The sequence below is a fragment of the Rhopalosiphum padi genome, chromosome 2 (genome assembly GCF_020882245.1).
Source record: "Rhopalosiphum padi isolate XX-2018 chromosome 2, ASM2088224v1, whole genome shotgun sequence".
NCBI lineage: Eukaryota > Metazoa > Arthropoda > Insecta > Hemiptera > Aphididae > Rhopalosiphum > Rhopalosiphum padi.
In genome coordinates, this window is record NC_083598.1 from 17,487,191 (window position 1) to 17,505,264 (window position 18,074).

Below are 18,074 nucleotides of genomic sequence, written 5' to 3' on the forward strand. Positions count from 1 at the left end.
ATGTGGTGGCTTACAAAGACAGGATATTTTGTATAGATACATATATAGGTGGGTATATACTCAGTTTCAGACTATATGTTTCTACACTGCAACAATATAAATCATAATATGGTACAGAAGTATACAAAGTTATAATAACAAGCAATAATCAATTCGGTTTAGAGAAAAAGGTTTCTATATTATACTTTATATATAATATACCTATATACATTTATATTTATTGAAGCCATTTAAAATTAAAAACCATTGAAAAATATATTGCGGAAATTCTACTTTCAACAATATCTTATTACATATTATGTATATTGTTTATGTAATAATAATAAGTACAAAACTATTGACTTATTCTATTCGAATTAATAATTTCAATAGTGCTTGTGATAATGAATTAATCATTGAAATTTTAAATGAACAATTTACAAATCAATAATATTATAATATATTAATGGATTTGTATGACGTGCATAATTATACTGACTATAACCAATGGTATATATATAGTCATTTAGAGGGTATAGGAATCATACAATGAAAAAATCAGATAAACGTCACACGATTTCCATAAAGATTCGTATTATAGTGTGTATATACTGAAAATATTAAGCAAAATATTCATAAAACGACCATAATTCATATAGGTTTAAATAATTAAGGGTAAAAGGGGTTGTGTGAAACACCGTTAACGTAATTTGGATTATCTATGCAAAATCACGGTTTTCTGTGCAAACCATACTGAAATATGACGTTACCGGCTGTAAATTTCACAACGTGTAGAAATGTTTTTATCATACAAATGCACTAGTTTCTGAGGAACATATACAATTTTATAAACACAAGATGGGTTAGTGTAAATATTGACGATGATTATTTTTCATCTAATTATCTTACATGCCTGCAATATAGGAACATAATTGCGAATAAAAATAAAATCGAATTGAATGTTGTTATATATCAATGATAGCAGTCTGCAGGCCGATAGCTACGCCGTAATATGATAAGTTGAATAATATTGGATATGTTCGAACTTTCACTTTTCATAAAATAATTCAAATTGTATACACTGTTGTCTGATGAGTTGTACGTGTATTACCTATATACGTACATAGATACGCACGGGATTAATAATCGATTTATTATTTAGTGACTTCAAAAAGCGTATTATGAAAAATGTCGACAGTTTAAACCGTCTTCCCTCACTCATATTTTTTTATAACAGGTATACTGCAGATTTTATTATTAAATCTTTGTTAATTATCGCCGGTTCAAAAATCTACTAAAAACATACACGATATAGACATTTGGCAAGTATGCGAAAATAGAAGTATCTATAAAAATAAAAACATAAATAGTCAAAAAAATACACTTAAAAAAATACTTTCACCGATACTTCATGACCCCGTCGTTAATATACCGTCACCGTAGATAGACGATAATGGGCCGTTTTCACTCATGCAAACTATGCTCATTGCTGACGTGACATACATTGATTTGTTTTATTCGAAAAATAATAATAATAATGGACTTAAGTTTTACCAAAAAAATAAAAATAAATAATAATCTGTCGGATTAAGTTCAGGAATTGTAGATAACCTAGTAAATATTTTAATAAAAAACTTGAAAAAATTGTAACGTGTAGAATAACATAATACTACTGTATATGTCGGTCGGTTGTATACTTGTATTAACGTTATTGCATTTTAATCGACAAAAAAAGACCTTGACCGGTTTCAATGGTAGATGATAGTTTTCGTAATTACAACTTTACCAGTTATATTATGTATATACCTGTACGTACTACGTACGTGGTACGTCACCGTCAACTAAACACATAATAATTTTAAATCAATGTTATTATTATTATTTACTATTACCTAAGTCCTAAAATAATATTGTTTCGTTGTTAAAAATGATATCTTGTTTAAATAAAGCAATCAACCGCCACCACAACAAGTCGTGTTTTCTTGCAGATTATTAAGACAAGTTGTAGACGTGTTACACAAAAATTAGGTGTATTCTTCTCAATTAATATCTGCTGAGCCGTTTAAATCAGATTACATTCGGCGGGTGTTTGCTTAAAGCTATCTCGGTGTGTTATGCAATTGAAACGAGGCCAATTCTTTGACGGTAACTAATGTGATTTAATTAGTTCGTCGACGAATCCTAAAAGATAAAAATGATTTGTTTGTTTTTCTCTGTCGTCGATTATACGGTGAATAAAATAGCACTTATATAAATTGAGTTTAAATTTCGTTAGATTCGAACCACCGTCCGCCCACCCCCGCCCAATAAGTTATGAATTTGAAACAATAGCACGTTGCAGTTAGATTTCTTATCTAACTAAAAATATGAAGCTCGTATTATAGTATTATACACATTATACCCGCATAGTGGACAAAATTTTGATCATCGTGTTCGTTGTCTATGAATATTTAGGTCAAGGATTTTAGTGAATTTTTTTTTATTTGATTATCATAGTGCAATATGGAAGAGCTAACTTAGAACATAAATATGAATTCATAGAGTCCTATATAATATTATACAACATGGCTTCCGTTTCTATTTTATCAAAATATTGTAATGTATTTTGTGGACCCAAGTCGGAAAGTTTTACATTACAATGAATTTTATTCGTTTGAAAGTAATTTCGCGTTATTGTTCTGAAGGTTTAATATTGCTCTGATACTATGGAATTAGTCAAGAACAAAAAATGCAATTATCGTACACGGTTGATGCATTATTTTTAATTTAATAAACTGGCTTATTTATTACAGACTGAGAAAATGTCTTTATTCTGTAAATATAATATTATTACGTGCTGTAAGTTAGGTTGTTTGGTTCTTTTCAATGTTCAAATATTTATTTTAAATTAAAATGTTGAATTAAGTATTTATTTACTATAAATCATATAATAATTAGAAAAAATATAAATTTATTTTGTACATAGCATAAATCCATATGCATACATATAGTATATAATAATATGTAATAAATTAACCTAATGTATTTCATATTTACATGAAACGTATTCATTACTGCGCTTTAACTCGAGAATTACAGTACAGTAGCTATATACAGTATAAGAACGTGTAAATAATACGAGTTTTTTTTACATACCTTACATGCTACATAATAATAAAATAAAACCACGGAATAAAAATAAATTCAATTTCCAAGCAATTTATTTATCTAACATTCTTTAAATGTATAATTAAAAATTCCAACTGGTTATTCATATGGAGTTTTTTTTTCATGAAATTTTAATAAATAATATTATTTAATATATATAATATATAGTAATGACTATAATAATAACTTGAATATCATACCATTTTCAAGATTCAGTTTATTGTCAAAAGATTTTCAGTAATTCGTATTTATTGTTCAGGTTTCTGCAACAGAATTTATAATTTAAAAATATATTTTTTTTTTAGAATACAATATTATAATATAATCTTAAATAACATTTAACTGTGATGAGTGAATTTATTGAAGTTTCAATTCAATGTTTAGTGAACGTTTTATAAATTCTTCTTTTTTTTTTATTTTAAGATGACGAGAACGCGCAAGCAAAATTCTTCGGTATAGTGCGCAAACCATCTACCCATCACCCTTGCGTACATGTCGCCATCGTAATATACAATTTTGCAATCAGTTTAAACTCCAGTTGCTGTAAAACGATAAATATGCATTTAATGTGACGTTTTTGTTCGCCTAATAAAACGTAAAGGAAAAAAGAAACTGCCTATATCAATATATATAACACCACACGGCAAATTGTGACGTATATTTATGAGGGTCAATCGAGTTGTGACCAACAAAAACTAATTGGTCAACACAATGTTCAGATATTTATTATTAATTTATTTTTCACTAGGACAAAAATAACAATTAAAAAAAAAAAGAAACTTTAAATTCTTCAACAAGACGCAAACTTTTTTTTAGGTACGCTATATTATGTTATATGGTATTGCACGTATATGGTGAAAACTTTTGTTTGAAATATAAAATATGGCATCCGCCTATAACGTGTACTTACACGTATAAACACACGCGCACATAATATTATACATGTATAATTTAGTATATAAATAAGTACTGTTGTTGACGAAATAATATTAGTGATGCTTTCACCGACAGATACCTATTATGTATATATAATATGTGTAATATTAATAATATTATATGCTTTATGCGTTAAACTAAAAAGTAAATTAATTTCCCGTTCGGGTCGATCCCCCAGTATTATACTATCGTATAACGGGTATCTGGTATACAATATTATAGCATATACGAGAGGTGTACCTCTAATTGAACATTAAATTAATTAACAAATTGGCATGTACTCACGCATGCGCGGCGTGGAAACCCGCTACTGCGGCCGCCGCCAGGCGGTGTGCTATGCATTGTCAATGTCTGCAAATTGATTGGCCCGCTGTGTTCGTTCTCATTTTTTTTTTTCTATATCAATGTTTATTATTATAATAACGATCTCAATAATATACAAGTGTAGAACAAAAGCGCACGGAATTCTTGAAATGAACCTCCTCCTATAGGTGTGTGTATATATATATATATATATGATTTTAAAAAATTTTACCGAACACGGATGTCGCGCCAACTATCGCGCTGCAACGGTGTAAGGCCGGTGGCGTTATTTGAGAGTTCATCTCGGGAGAGGGTTGAGAACAATAAGTCTGATTTCTTTTCTTTTTCGTGTGACCATCATAATGTATACGATCACTGCCATCACGCGTGTCTGCGGTTAATTGAGATTACATAATGCGTGTTTTCTTATCAAAAATTAAGTCGTGGCAAAACGGATCTCGAGCAGCTGTATAGAATAAGATAATATATAACATATTATTATTATTATGTGCGAAATGTTTAGCGAAATAAAATCATCGACATCGACATAATGAATAATATTAGGATAGGTACGTAAAATAAAATGCTGTCACCCGGGGATTCCACCCGGTGGCGTAGTCATGCCGAGAATCGTTGGTGACGTTTTTTAAACGGACTTTAAAGCAGTGTAAATATACTGGCAATATTATATTATTACGGTATAAAGTGATAAACAAACAAAACCTAATCAAGTCCAAGTGGAGTATTCGAATTGAAGAATATCGGTCGACGACGCTGAAGCGCGACCGCTCTATAGTCGTATATTATTATTTATTATTATAATTTATAATATTGTGTACGCGAACAATATTTTATCTATCTATCGCGGCGCTATTTCGAATTTCGTCTTATATAGTATACAGTCAAAGGAAATCATTTCGTAGTACGCGATCACGAAAAATGCCCTACATTCGACTACAAGGTCGTTGAATTCTTGTTTTAGATTACGATGTTATTATATGCGGCGTGCCAACGTGTATAACATAATATTTTTCATCTGTAAATGTATGTACAATGGAATTCCGGAAAAGTATATATGTACCTATTTCTGATGTAATATTTTTTCTCGTTCGGAGAATCAATATTTTACTCGTTGTAAACTAAAAGATTATATTGTATAGGTACGTCTTCAGTTTGAATGTAAGAAATTCGGAATTCTCCGTACGAGTTTATCATAGAATAAAGGTCTATCACATAAATTATTTGATACTGTTATAACGAAATATTATGTTTCATCTTAAGTCGAGGTCTGGTAATTTTTTGTGTAAACAATATAATCTATTTAAAAATAAAATGGACCAGGCTTCATTTTTTAATATTGAATATTATGGTGAAACTTGACTTAAATGTACTACTTATATACCACTGAAAGTCAGTGTTACTTATTAGTGGACCACTTATATTCTTAAAATTCAGAAATCAATAACATGGCGAGGATCCAAATAGACACTGTGTTTAGAACGCAAAATAACTCTGAAGTAAAAATAGTTGCATAATAATATGAGTAGGTTGTAGGTATATACAAATTATTAGAAAAATAAACAAAAGATTTGTTATAACGCATTTGCAGTAAATTAAAATGTGATATCTTTAGTTATTATATTCTTATGACAACATAAAAATAACAAGTTGCCAAGTATCTTAAAACAATACAAAAATAAATCCATATATACGTTATAATACATTTTAATATTTTATTATTATTATTACTATTATTTTTTTTTTTTAGAAAGGAAATTATTTAACTTATTGCGTATTATAAACTATAAAGTGTACTGTGCGTTAAAATTGAGAGAAAGCGTGTGGCGGCGGTACGCATCGCATGACCATGACAATGTTTAAAAATTTATAATTTTCTACTGCGCGTCAGCCTTTACTATATAAAATGTACGTGCGTACCTAAGTATTATTGTTATTATTGTCATTATTGTTATTATCAATAATACTTCAAATCGATTCACCCGCGTGTGAATCATGTGGAGTGGAGTATACCATAAAGCATCAAGCACATCTTAACTGAATGCCAAAAATTCGAAGACTCGAGAAATAAACATTGCATACCACAACGAATTAGGGGAAGCACTACAACTCGATACCTTCAATCAAATATCAATATCATTAACTTCCTAAAGGAAACTGAACTACTATATAACTTAATCAAAGCTAAACTTAGTGTAAACAGTATGTAAATATTATGATTTAAACTAATGGCTTTAGATAATTAGATGCCAAGGAATAATAATAAAGAATATATGTAGGTACTACAAATCGACTAAACGAAATATTTTTAAAGACCATCTAATAATATTATATTTTTGTATGATGGTGTGTTCTGTGGTATTTTATAATATCTATTATAATACACCTATTATGTTGTTCATCTATCACATATTAAAAGTACACAACTATTGTGTACATCAATTAATTAGTTTATTGCTATAAATAAATAATAGACCTTTTGACCTTTGGCATGCGTATTGTGTATGCGTACGTGTTTAGAGCAGAATGCTTATATATTGTTTACATTATATAATTCTAATAACTACAATGTTCAATTATTGAACAATAAATAGGTAATAAAAATTACCATTATTGAGCTGAACAAAAAAAGTAAAGATTACGTTTCATGTTTGGACAAATTATTCAAAATTATATACATATTATTAAACATCATTAGATTAATGGAGCAGAACGTCGTATCCAAAGTAAAAATGAAACCAGAAATAATAACTTTTAAAATGGATTGATGTACAATTGATAAAAAAAATATCAACTCTTTATTAAAAACAAAATAGTGTTTGAAAAGTTGAACAATAATATATAAATAATAAAGTTTTATTTTTTTATACTATATAAAACTATGTCACATTGTTGTTTTTATACCTACCATAAGCCGTGATTAATTTAGACTTTATCATCAAGGACAGAGAAATTAAAAAAATGTATTTTATCAACATTAAAAAGTCATCTATCAAATAAAAACACTAAATAATAATTTGACTACAACAAATAAAGACAAATTGAATCTATGATGTGTGAATGAACTTATTTATCCTAAGCAAGTGAATGACTGTCGAGCTATTTATATTTTATAGGGACACTCCCACACGACTTATAAGTGTACACACATGTCCGTTAGCTGATAAAATATTCAATCGGTTTTGGATTTTTTTAACCGAACTGATGTGAATCAAAACAGCCACGAGAAAAATACATAAATAAAAACTAAAAATTTATCAAATAGAATTTATCTAATACAAATGAATTAGTTAGCAATATTACAATATTGTTCGTTTAATGTTTATACAGCAGCACATTTTCTCTATCAACTAATTCAAAATTGTTTCAACATAACACGACTATTATTCATCAGAATAGCAACAAAAATAAACCTAGGCTTATTCAAGAATTTACGATTAACACTAAATAAATTTAATATACATGTTATCATCTGTTCGGCATTAAAAAAATAAATATCAAGTAATTATTATACTATTATTATACAAACGTCATTTTATACTAATATTTATAAACACATAATTGTATAAATTTTTATTTGATAAATGATAATAAATGACTTATTAAGTTTTAATTAGATATTTTAAACATAATGTGTTTAAAGTTAAATGTCAAGAATAATTAATAATTTATATAATATACAGATATGTTTACTAATTGTGCATAACGTTTGGCCCAGTAACAAAGACTGTATAATTAATATTATTTACAATGTGTACATGTTATATAAATATATATAATATATTTATACATTATAACTTATAGTAGTGTATGGTAATATAAATACTTATGGTAATTTTAATTAATTTTGACCGGGAATTATATTATAATTACTTTTAAAAGCAAATCAAGGGATAACTTAAAAGCAATCAGATAGCAAATAACATCAGGTGTTATCATGGTAAACTAAACATGGTGTATTTTATGGTTTCAATTAATATGTAAAATGCATTAATAATTCCAATTTTATCTACACAGTGATTATTTTTACACTGTGACATTAACAATTTTTAACATATCTACATTTTCTGAAATGCTACAATTTGCTATGATATGTATTTAAAAACTTTATACTTCAGAATGTTTTACATTGTACACCAAAAATAAGTGAAATAAGTAAGTATGTAGTGTTTAGAGTTTAAATAATTTTTTAAAAAATTTTCTCATGGCAATTGGAAGCTAAAAAAATAGCAAACAGCAAAAACTTGTGTATCTACGCTAAAACACGTAGAGATTCTTATGACATGCGGGCCATCATATTATAACAGCGTGTAATTCGCAAACTGGTTTTTCAAAAATGGATTGACCCTTATCGAAAATCCTGACAGCCCTGCAGACAAACCGTATGAAAATCGTATTTCGTATATGAATGAAATACCATCACCGTAAATAAAATAAACTATTATAATAGGGGTGGTTACTGGTTACTAACGCACACTCATACATACACACATACACATATTATAATATATTATATTATTAAATGTACACGTATATTTTCATAAGTAAATGATTTCCACAGTTTCACCTGTTGACATTGTTCACAACAGGTGTCGCGACTGAACAATAGTAGACCTTGGGCTACTAAATTCCAATCAACTTTTTTTTAGTATGTACCTACCTATCCACCTTTTTATATCCCATTCAAACGATCATAAGATTGTTTGTGAATTAATTCGCCAATATGTTAGACGATAAAGAACGAAAAACGCTTATTTAGTTATTAGACTAGGGTTCGGGCCTTTTTGAATTTGCATGTTTCGTTTGTGACGGTTTTAGAATAATTTATGTTTCTATACATTTGTTTTTTGAAATGTTGAAATTAAATATAAATAAGTAGGTATCCATTTGCATATTTCATTATATTTTACAAAAAAGGCATAATTTCATGTATATATAATATACGGGCTTCATTCCGTTTTTTCCTATAATTTTAGTTCCAATTTTTTTGAGCATTTTAGGTAATGTAACTGTATTGTATTTTCACATGCATATATTAACCTTTTTTAGTGTAATAAGTTCTAAACCCTAGTTATTGCTATATATGGCTTAGACTATCATTATAATATATACTAATACAAAATTAATAACCTAACTCGTATTTCAATTTTAAACATAACCAAGTATAATATTATATAATTTGGTTGTTCTTTACGAGTACCTAATTAGTTGTGTCTGCATACCATAATGAAATAATACAAATTATATTAGTTCCATCATAAATTATCGCGAAACAAATTCATATAATAATAACTAAGATGACGTAATAATAATAAATGGTTGCTTCGTAGTTCGTATGCGCAAGTTGTACCTATAAATAATATAACATATATATGTATATATATACATATATTATCTTTAATTAAATTAGCTTAATGTTAGTTAATCAAGTAAAATTGGTACTAATAGAATATGAATTGTTGAATTCTAAAGTTTTAAAATTAGTAATGTTCTTTTATATACATATACTACAGCACATAATATGTTATTCGAATATTATTTGTGTATATGGTTTATTCTTTGAAATTTTGTTTGTATAACTTGTTGACCAAATAAACACTAAATGCAGAAAGTGCTTTTACAGTTAAACTAGGGGAAAAAAGTAAAACAAAAGTACTCACCGACTGAGTTTCTAGTTATGTATTAGTTTTCTGCAAACTTGTACAGTTAGGCGTAGGATTGTTGGAAGACTTGGACTAAACTATCTTATTCATAATATAAAATGAATGCTTAACTTATTTGAGCCTTAACTATAATCTTAATTAAAAATAAATGAATAACTATAGGATTAAAAGAAAAGTTAAATGCATTATGCAGGGTTTTCATAAAAAATCGTATGACCTTCAATTTTAATATTTTATTGTTTGAAAAAAATAGTTTTCAATACATACATCCTAAATAGATATAAAAAAAAATTACAAAAAAAAAATCACACATTTATTTAACATTTCACAAAAGTTATTTTGAGTGCAGTTTATAATTAAATGACTGCACATTGTTAAACCAAATAATTTCTTCACGTATTTATGTTTAACGTGATCGCAATAAAATATTTATTTGTTATGGATAGACTAGCAAAAAAAAAAAAAGATGTGAGACACGGTATGTAAATACTAAATACGTTTGATTACAGGCCTATGATATTATGGTAATTATTATTAATTGGGATAAAGTGTAGAATTACATTGAATTGTTTTCAATGAACACCATAAAAATACTATAAAATAAATTCTTTATTGTTTTTCTGTATAACCCATTACTCAATGCCCATGTACTTATTATTACTATATTGCATAAACGGAATAATCAACATTATGTCTTAATGTTTCCATATAGGTAGTAGGTACCAATTATAAATATATTATTATATTTTATGTTTTTAGAACATTCAGCAGGCTCTATAATTCACTCGTTACAGTTAAATGGTATAGAAACAAGGGAGAAAATCATTTGATAAGATTTATATATGGATATTTGGATCGATTTACCATGTCATCGTACTCATCAGTTGTACTAGGTATAGCCGTATAGGTATATTATAAAAATCTTCGGGCTTCGATTGTTATATTAAAACGTTAGGTTGACCAAACGATTGATAAATAAATGTAATGATAATATTAATAATTGAGTCATCTTTAGCCGTCACCAGAGTATTTTCTGCATGATCAGTTCGTGTAATGTAAAAATTAATTGAGAAAAACAATGCGTAAATTAAACTCTGTACTATTTTACACACTGAGATTTGTCTAAGAGGTACAAACGATATAATACTCGAGGGTTATAATTGTAAATGTTTTTCTAATAAATAATTGTATTACAAATTGTTTAAAGAACAATAATATCATCTACCTTGTTTAGTATTGGTACTATGTTGCATTGGTTTCAACTTTTAAGTTTATTTAAACAAATAATTTTTTTGTATATCGCAATGAGGTAATTTTCTAAAGAACTTTGTGATCCCTCTCTACTATTTAAAAAACTTTTGCTTTAAATATTAGTCTCTATCATTTCTACTACCCTTACGCAAGTTACGCTCTCACATTGTTCAGTCTGCTCCCCTTTTATATTTATAGTTGGTTCCTGTGTTGATCCTCATTGTACATCTGGTGGGGTTTTTTATATATACACATAGTACTTAATACCGGCTTTTGTTATTTCCTTTGGTTAATTTTACAAATTTTTCGTCGAGGGTAGTAATTTATTTTTATTAAATCAATACGTCATTAGTCATTACAATTGTACAATAGTAAAGTTTTTAATAGTTTTTATCGTAAGAAAAAAAATGTTGAAAATATTATGAAACAAATTACAGGTACCCTATTATTTATATTACATATTAATTCAAAAAAAAATTAATAATTGTCAATTACATTATACCTAATACTATACTAATATTATATATAAGTTAGAAATGATGCATTATATTAATATATTGTATTTAGTGTATTTATTTTCAATTTATTGGTATAATACTCTTTTATTATGCAAGATTTATACATATTTTACTTCTATATCAACAATTATAAACAAATAAATTCAGTATGTAACAACTTAAATTTACGGTACATGTATAGACAATATTATGTAGGATTTTAATTTAAGATGTGTCAGAGATGATATCGTTATCTATTCTTAGGTGCTTTGTTGATTTTTGCTTTCGTTAAAAGGGGTCAAAAGGTGTCATTGACACTAAGCTCATCTATTATTTGCGGATGACTCGCGATGAGTTATAATTTATATTTATACATTTAAAACTTGGAATTTAGTGTTATTGTGTTAATGTGTTTTACCGAGTGAACGATATATTATGGGAATAGCATACCTAATATCTATATATATATATACTTTTAATCCCAACAGTTGCATAAAAATATAAAACAAATTATTGTTTCTATTCTCGTTCGCTCACACAACGTTGTTATACACGATAACATTACGTAGTATGCTGTGTGTACATTAAATAGCACACTGAATTTTTTAAACAGTGTAACGTCAGTATTAATCTGTGAATATTGTTGTCGCAAAATGAGCAGCAATGTATACTATCACCCGTTATTTGAGTACCTACGTGCAGTTTTTGCATGCGGTAAATATGAGAGGGACAAGAGAGAATGTTTAGAATTTACATTGTACGTTTAAACTGTGATTTCCTTTATAAAAATTAAGATTATAAATGGTGATTCTTCTACACACTGCAGTTCTATAAATCATTTAGGTCCTAAACAATTATTCATCATAACACATAAACTCTCAGACACTAATTACAAAATAAAGTTGTTTGTGTATCTCATTGTTTTTACTATACTTTCCCCGTGTATAATATTTCACACGAATACTGGAATGCTAGCAACTACTTGACATACTATTTTTGTTTTAAAAATTACGTAGTGTAAAAATGAGAATGTATTAGTTTTAAATATTTTGTGCAACTCAGTTATACTTAAATAGTTATAATTCATAAATGGTGACATTACATTTTTAATTATTAGGTAATTCAATTTAATAAAGTAAATGACAATCATCTTACAAAACTATACTTAGATAATAGTTTTATCCGATTAAAAAAGTATCTCTATTTCCAAATTAATCCATTATTAATCAAGCATCATATATATTTAATATAGTAATATATATGTATCATTAATTCAAATATGATGATGAGATGCAATTATTGTAAATTTTATTTAATTCTTCAAATTAAACTAAATTATGTTAATTATTTAAGAAAAAGTGTTTTTTAAATATAAATAACCTTTACATTTAAAAATCATTTAATAAATATGTTTGTATTCTACTAATACCAAAAATAGTGGCCTACCCTATTAGAAACAGTTTTAAAAATATCATTTTTTAAACGTTATTATTGCCCCGTTTGAATATTATCATAAATATAATACTGAAATACTGATTATCATTAATATATTATTATATGTACAGTATATGGAATATTTAAATATCATTATACAATTATGTATTCAACCAATCGAATAATCGTAATACGGTTAGGTGCCTGTGCTATTAACGACGGCAATAATACACTAATCGTGTTCAAACGACATAAAAGAAAAATGTGTGATTCCTATTAGGTCTATACTATTATTATTATTGTGTACTCTGTAGTCTGTGCGCAACATGAAACAAAAAAAAAATATCACATAAAAGGGCAGAGAGAATAAAAGTTATAAAGCGCCGTCTTTGTACACGATGGTGTATATTATAAAAACAAAACGTATGTACCGGAAAAATCGCAGACGGAAAAAACAACTGTGGTTGCCGGTCGTGTGCGGGGGAAAGGGAAAAATAATGTAGGTACATTTCGAGAGAGAGAGAGAGAAAATAAAACGAATCTAATAAAAACCGAACAAATATGAAAGAGGAATCGAATTGGCGGGCAGGCGCGTGTTGGTAATTAACCGGCGATTAAAGTGTGCAAAAACAATAACGTTTCGGTAAACACCCTATGGTCGGTCGGAGGCTACGGTGGCGGTGGCGGCGGTGGCGGTGGCGGTCGCGTTCGTTAAATCTATTTAGGCGCGCGCGCGCGGGAGCGCATGTGTGTGTGTGTGTGTGTGTGTGTGTGCTGATTATAATAGGCCGACAAGGCGAACGATAACACTGACCCTCCCCTCCCGCACCCCGTGTGAAGCCGTGACCCGCGACCCGTCCCGCCCCGATTCCGCCACCGGTATTATACTCGTCGAACAGAGGTAGCGGTTATAACGTTGTGCGCGTGCGCGTGCGTGCGTACGAGTGGTGTGTGTGTGTGTGCGAGCGCGTAGTCGTAGACGATTGCAGTTAATGTTGGTTGCGCGCACCGCTTTTATTATTATTATTAGTGTTTTTTTTTCTGTTGTCCCCCTCGGCCTATACTTCATGTATACGCCGTCACACTCGCATTTACCACGAGTCTCCAGCAACCAAAGCTGCCGCCGTCATACTTATTAAACGAGTCGCATATCGTTTGAGGAGACCAGTGATTCTCAAAAAAAAAAAAAAAAAACAATAAATAATAAATAATAAATGTATAACAATAACGATAATAACAGCGTTAAAATGTATATAAAATATAATATGTATGCGTATACGCGGCACGCGAATTATATACGAGTTACGAAATAGCGTACAAAATATCCGCACACGAAATACACTTTCTATTTAATAATATGCGCTCACCGCGCGGTGTGCCTCTTACCTCCTACTCGAGTCCTACTAATCGTGTGATAATAATTTCTACCATCACAGGCCTTCCTGACGCAAAATATGATAGCCCGCGTAATTACGACGTCTCTCTAAATTTTGATCTATTGATTTGTCCAGCCTCGGTCCCGGGAATCGAGCTAGTAAAAATAAAAAAATAACGTTTAAATTGCAACGAGACAGGTGTTTAAGTAACGTGTAAATTAAATTATTTGTGTCTCGATTTTACGGAAGGTATAACTAATAACTATAGTCTATAACATGTTGTGGAATCGTATAGATACTAGACAGACACAACGAAAACATCAATGAACGAATTGTTAATTTTATAAAATATTTGACAAACAGTTAAAGATTAATCAATTGTGTCAACATGATTGATTGACAAAACACCAGTATGACGAGTAAAACGAGGACAACTGGTGTAGAAAAGCTGATAAAAATTACGATTCTACACCAAAAAGAATAAAAAATATGATAAGGAAAAATAGAATCGTTTTAACTACATATTATGTGATAATAACGCATTAATTCATCGTCAAACCAACAACGCTAGATTAATCAACGTCCTAATAAGTGACGCCAGCGGGTATAAATACGGGTGCGTTTTCAAAATTTCGTCAGTCAACTCGCAGCCATCAGACAGTCAAGAACTGAGAAGACTCGAGAAGAATATCGGCTAGACCAGTAAGAGGGGCGAATAGCGACCAGACGAAGACGAAGAGCTTGCAGTCGGCCGATGCCGATCAATAGGCGAACAACACTATATCGACTACACCAGACCATAGCAGCGTGCCCGAGCCAGAAGATACGGCTGAACGTCGCGAACAAGTGCAGAATTAAACAGCATCCAATCGCCGTGGACCTTTAGTAACGACGTGTTACTCGTGTGTGTTGTCTACACGACACGATCGACGTGCACCGCTCAGAGCTAATCGATTATCGGGATCGTCATACCTTTGTCGCCCGACGAACGTTCTCGAAGTGCCGTCGCGTAGGGTTAGGTGTACGCTGCAAACGTGTCCGAGGCATCACGCCACACGACTCAATGCGCGTCACTCTACAACTCTCTTCCCTGCCAGGCGGTTAATCCCGACCCGGTGCTCTCCATGGGGAAGACATAAAATCGTCCTTTTCAGGACCCCCAATTCTACGTTATTCTTCAAACACACTTCCTTGTGACTTGTAATTTTTTCAAGACTTAAGCACGAGGCAGTTTCCCCCGAATTCAATAATTAAGTATCCTTTAAACTGAACATTCCCGAGTTTAAAATAATTGATTTTTAAGTATCATGTAATTTTTTTTTGTATTGAGTTACTATATGTACGCAATAAACTAATTCGATTTTTAACTTTGAGGAAGGGCCATGGATAAAAATTTGGATTTACATATATATTTTCGATAGGTGAAAAATTAAAAATGTTTACGCAAAACCAGATTTTGATTTTTTTTTTTTTGTATTTGAAAATCATATATATTATTCGTAGATACTTGAAATTTTTACCAAATATTTATTATTATCATTCACTTCTACATGGTATACTATTTAAAATTGTTGACTATTTTTAAGCTATTAAAGAGATGACATTTTATTTTTAGCTGATATTTATAAATTACTATATTTTTTAATATCGAGTAAGCTATACTTAGTCACAGAATATTATGTCAAGTAAATAATAATATAAGTAAGAAAACAGAATTATATAAAACTGGACCTGAACATTTTGTAGGAATAGAGCGACAATGCAGATGAAAGACAACCGGCGCAGGCAATTTTTATTTCTTAGATATTTTTTTCCAAAACCATAAACCTAATATTCACTGTCTTGTTTTACGAAAAACTTACGGAATTCCCGCGAAACTACCAAAAATTAAACAAGGATAACTAGAAGCACGTCAAATATGGCGTGCATACAGTTGACCAAGTTCACACACTGCGAACAGGTAAATCAATTGAGTATATCGTACAATAAAATTAAGTATACCTTATTATTATGATCTTGTTGCTTTTACAGGTGTCTCTGTACATGTGTGCATTGAACTCGACGATTTTGACGACTTGTTGACCGTTGCTGGGTCTACCAATTGTCGTTGGTAATCTTCCTTAGTTGGTGATATTTTGCAAGATCTATCGCAAAATCACAAAGATCATGAAGTAAGTAAACTACTGGATTATGACCTATTTTTTAAATAATGTAGAATTCACCTATTTTTTTTTTATTCAAACCTGAAGACAAAGACTCTTTGGATGTTTGTATTGAACACAGAAAACTAATGAAAATATAACCACTATATATAGATTTCCCCCAATACTAATAAAAAGATTGTAAGAAAATGGTGTTAGTATTTTCACTGATTATAGAATAGACAGATAGGCAACGGTTTCAACTAAATTATTAATTTTTACAATTAACTAAATGTGACACACAAAACAAAGAAATATAAGAAATATTTTATTGTTGTTAATTTTCAATAATAAAATCAAATTACCATTTCTTTTGAACAAATATTCTATTTTTAGAACTGCTGTCTTCGTCCTCCCCTATACCATACACTACGTTAATCTATGGTAGAGGACAGAGGTACCACTAACTTGAATCTAGACATCCTCCTCGTTGCTCGCCAACCTACGAGAGGGTATCACCATCTGTTCATTACACTTCTACTCTGGGGCTCCATAATGGCTGCTTCATAGAATGGTCACCAAATTTTAACTGTAAATTTTATCTGTCAAAATGATTGGTTTAAAAAGTATCCGCTTGACGAGTAAAACGAGAACAACTGACACAGAAGAACTGATAAAAATATACGATTCTACACCAAACAAAATCAGATTTATAATGAGGGAAAATAGCATCATTTAAATTACGTGTTATGTGATAATAATGTTATAGTTCATCGTCAAAGCAACAACGCTAGATTAATCAACGTCCTAATAAGTGACGCCAGCGGTTTATAATGGGTGCGTTTTCCGAATTGCGTTAGTTGCTATTCCCGATCTTAAACAAACGAAGCCCTATCCCAACGAGAAATCGGATAAACATATTCAAAATGTATATAAATCCAATACTTACGTATGCAGGCGCTGCCTGGGCCCCATTCATAACCAAATCTCAATGGAAAAAGATTGAAGCCGTACAGACTATTGGTTTGAGAACGATACTGGGCACTCCAAAGTACGTAACAAATAAAGTCACTCTCTCCACCACAAATCTAAAACAAATCGAATCACAAATCCACTCCCAAGCCACCTCATTCTTTCACAAAAACTCTCTATCAAGATTTAGGCACATACGACAACTCGGACTAGAAGTACAGCCAACACCCACTCAAACCTACAAAAATCCAAAAACTCGTCCAATAAATTGGGTTTCAGTAAACCCACCCTCTTAATCTCCTAAATCACAAAAGCCATTACCGTAATCTCCACTACTAGCAAAGGCACAATGCCTGG

At 30.0% G+C, this 18,074-nt stretch overlaps 1 long non-coding RNA gene across 2 annotated transcripts; it reads right to left on the reverse strand.

Moving 5' to 3' along the window:
- Positions 1 to 4,627: 4,627 nt before the first annotated feature.
- LOC132922232 (uncharacterized) lies at positions 4,628 to 17,332 on the reverse strand. 2 transcript variants are annotated; one of them, XR_009660995.1, is made up of 3 exons: positions 17,111 to 17,332; positions 16,606 to 16,748; positions 4,628 to 4,831 (listed from the first exon to the last, which is right to left on the reverse strand). It is a non-coding gene; the product is annotated as an uncharacterized LOC132922232 (long non-coding RNA). The 2 variants fall into 2 exon arrangements; XR_009660994.1 differs by lacking the exon at positions 4,628 to 4,831 and adding an exon at positions 14,430 to 14,759.
- Positions 17,333 to 18,074: the final 742 nt, after the last annotated feature.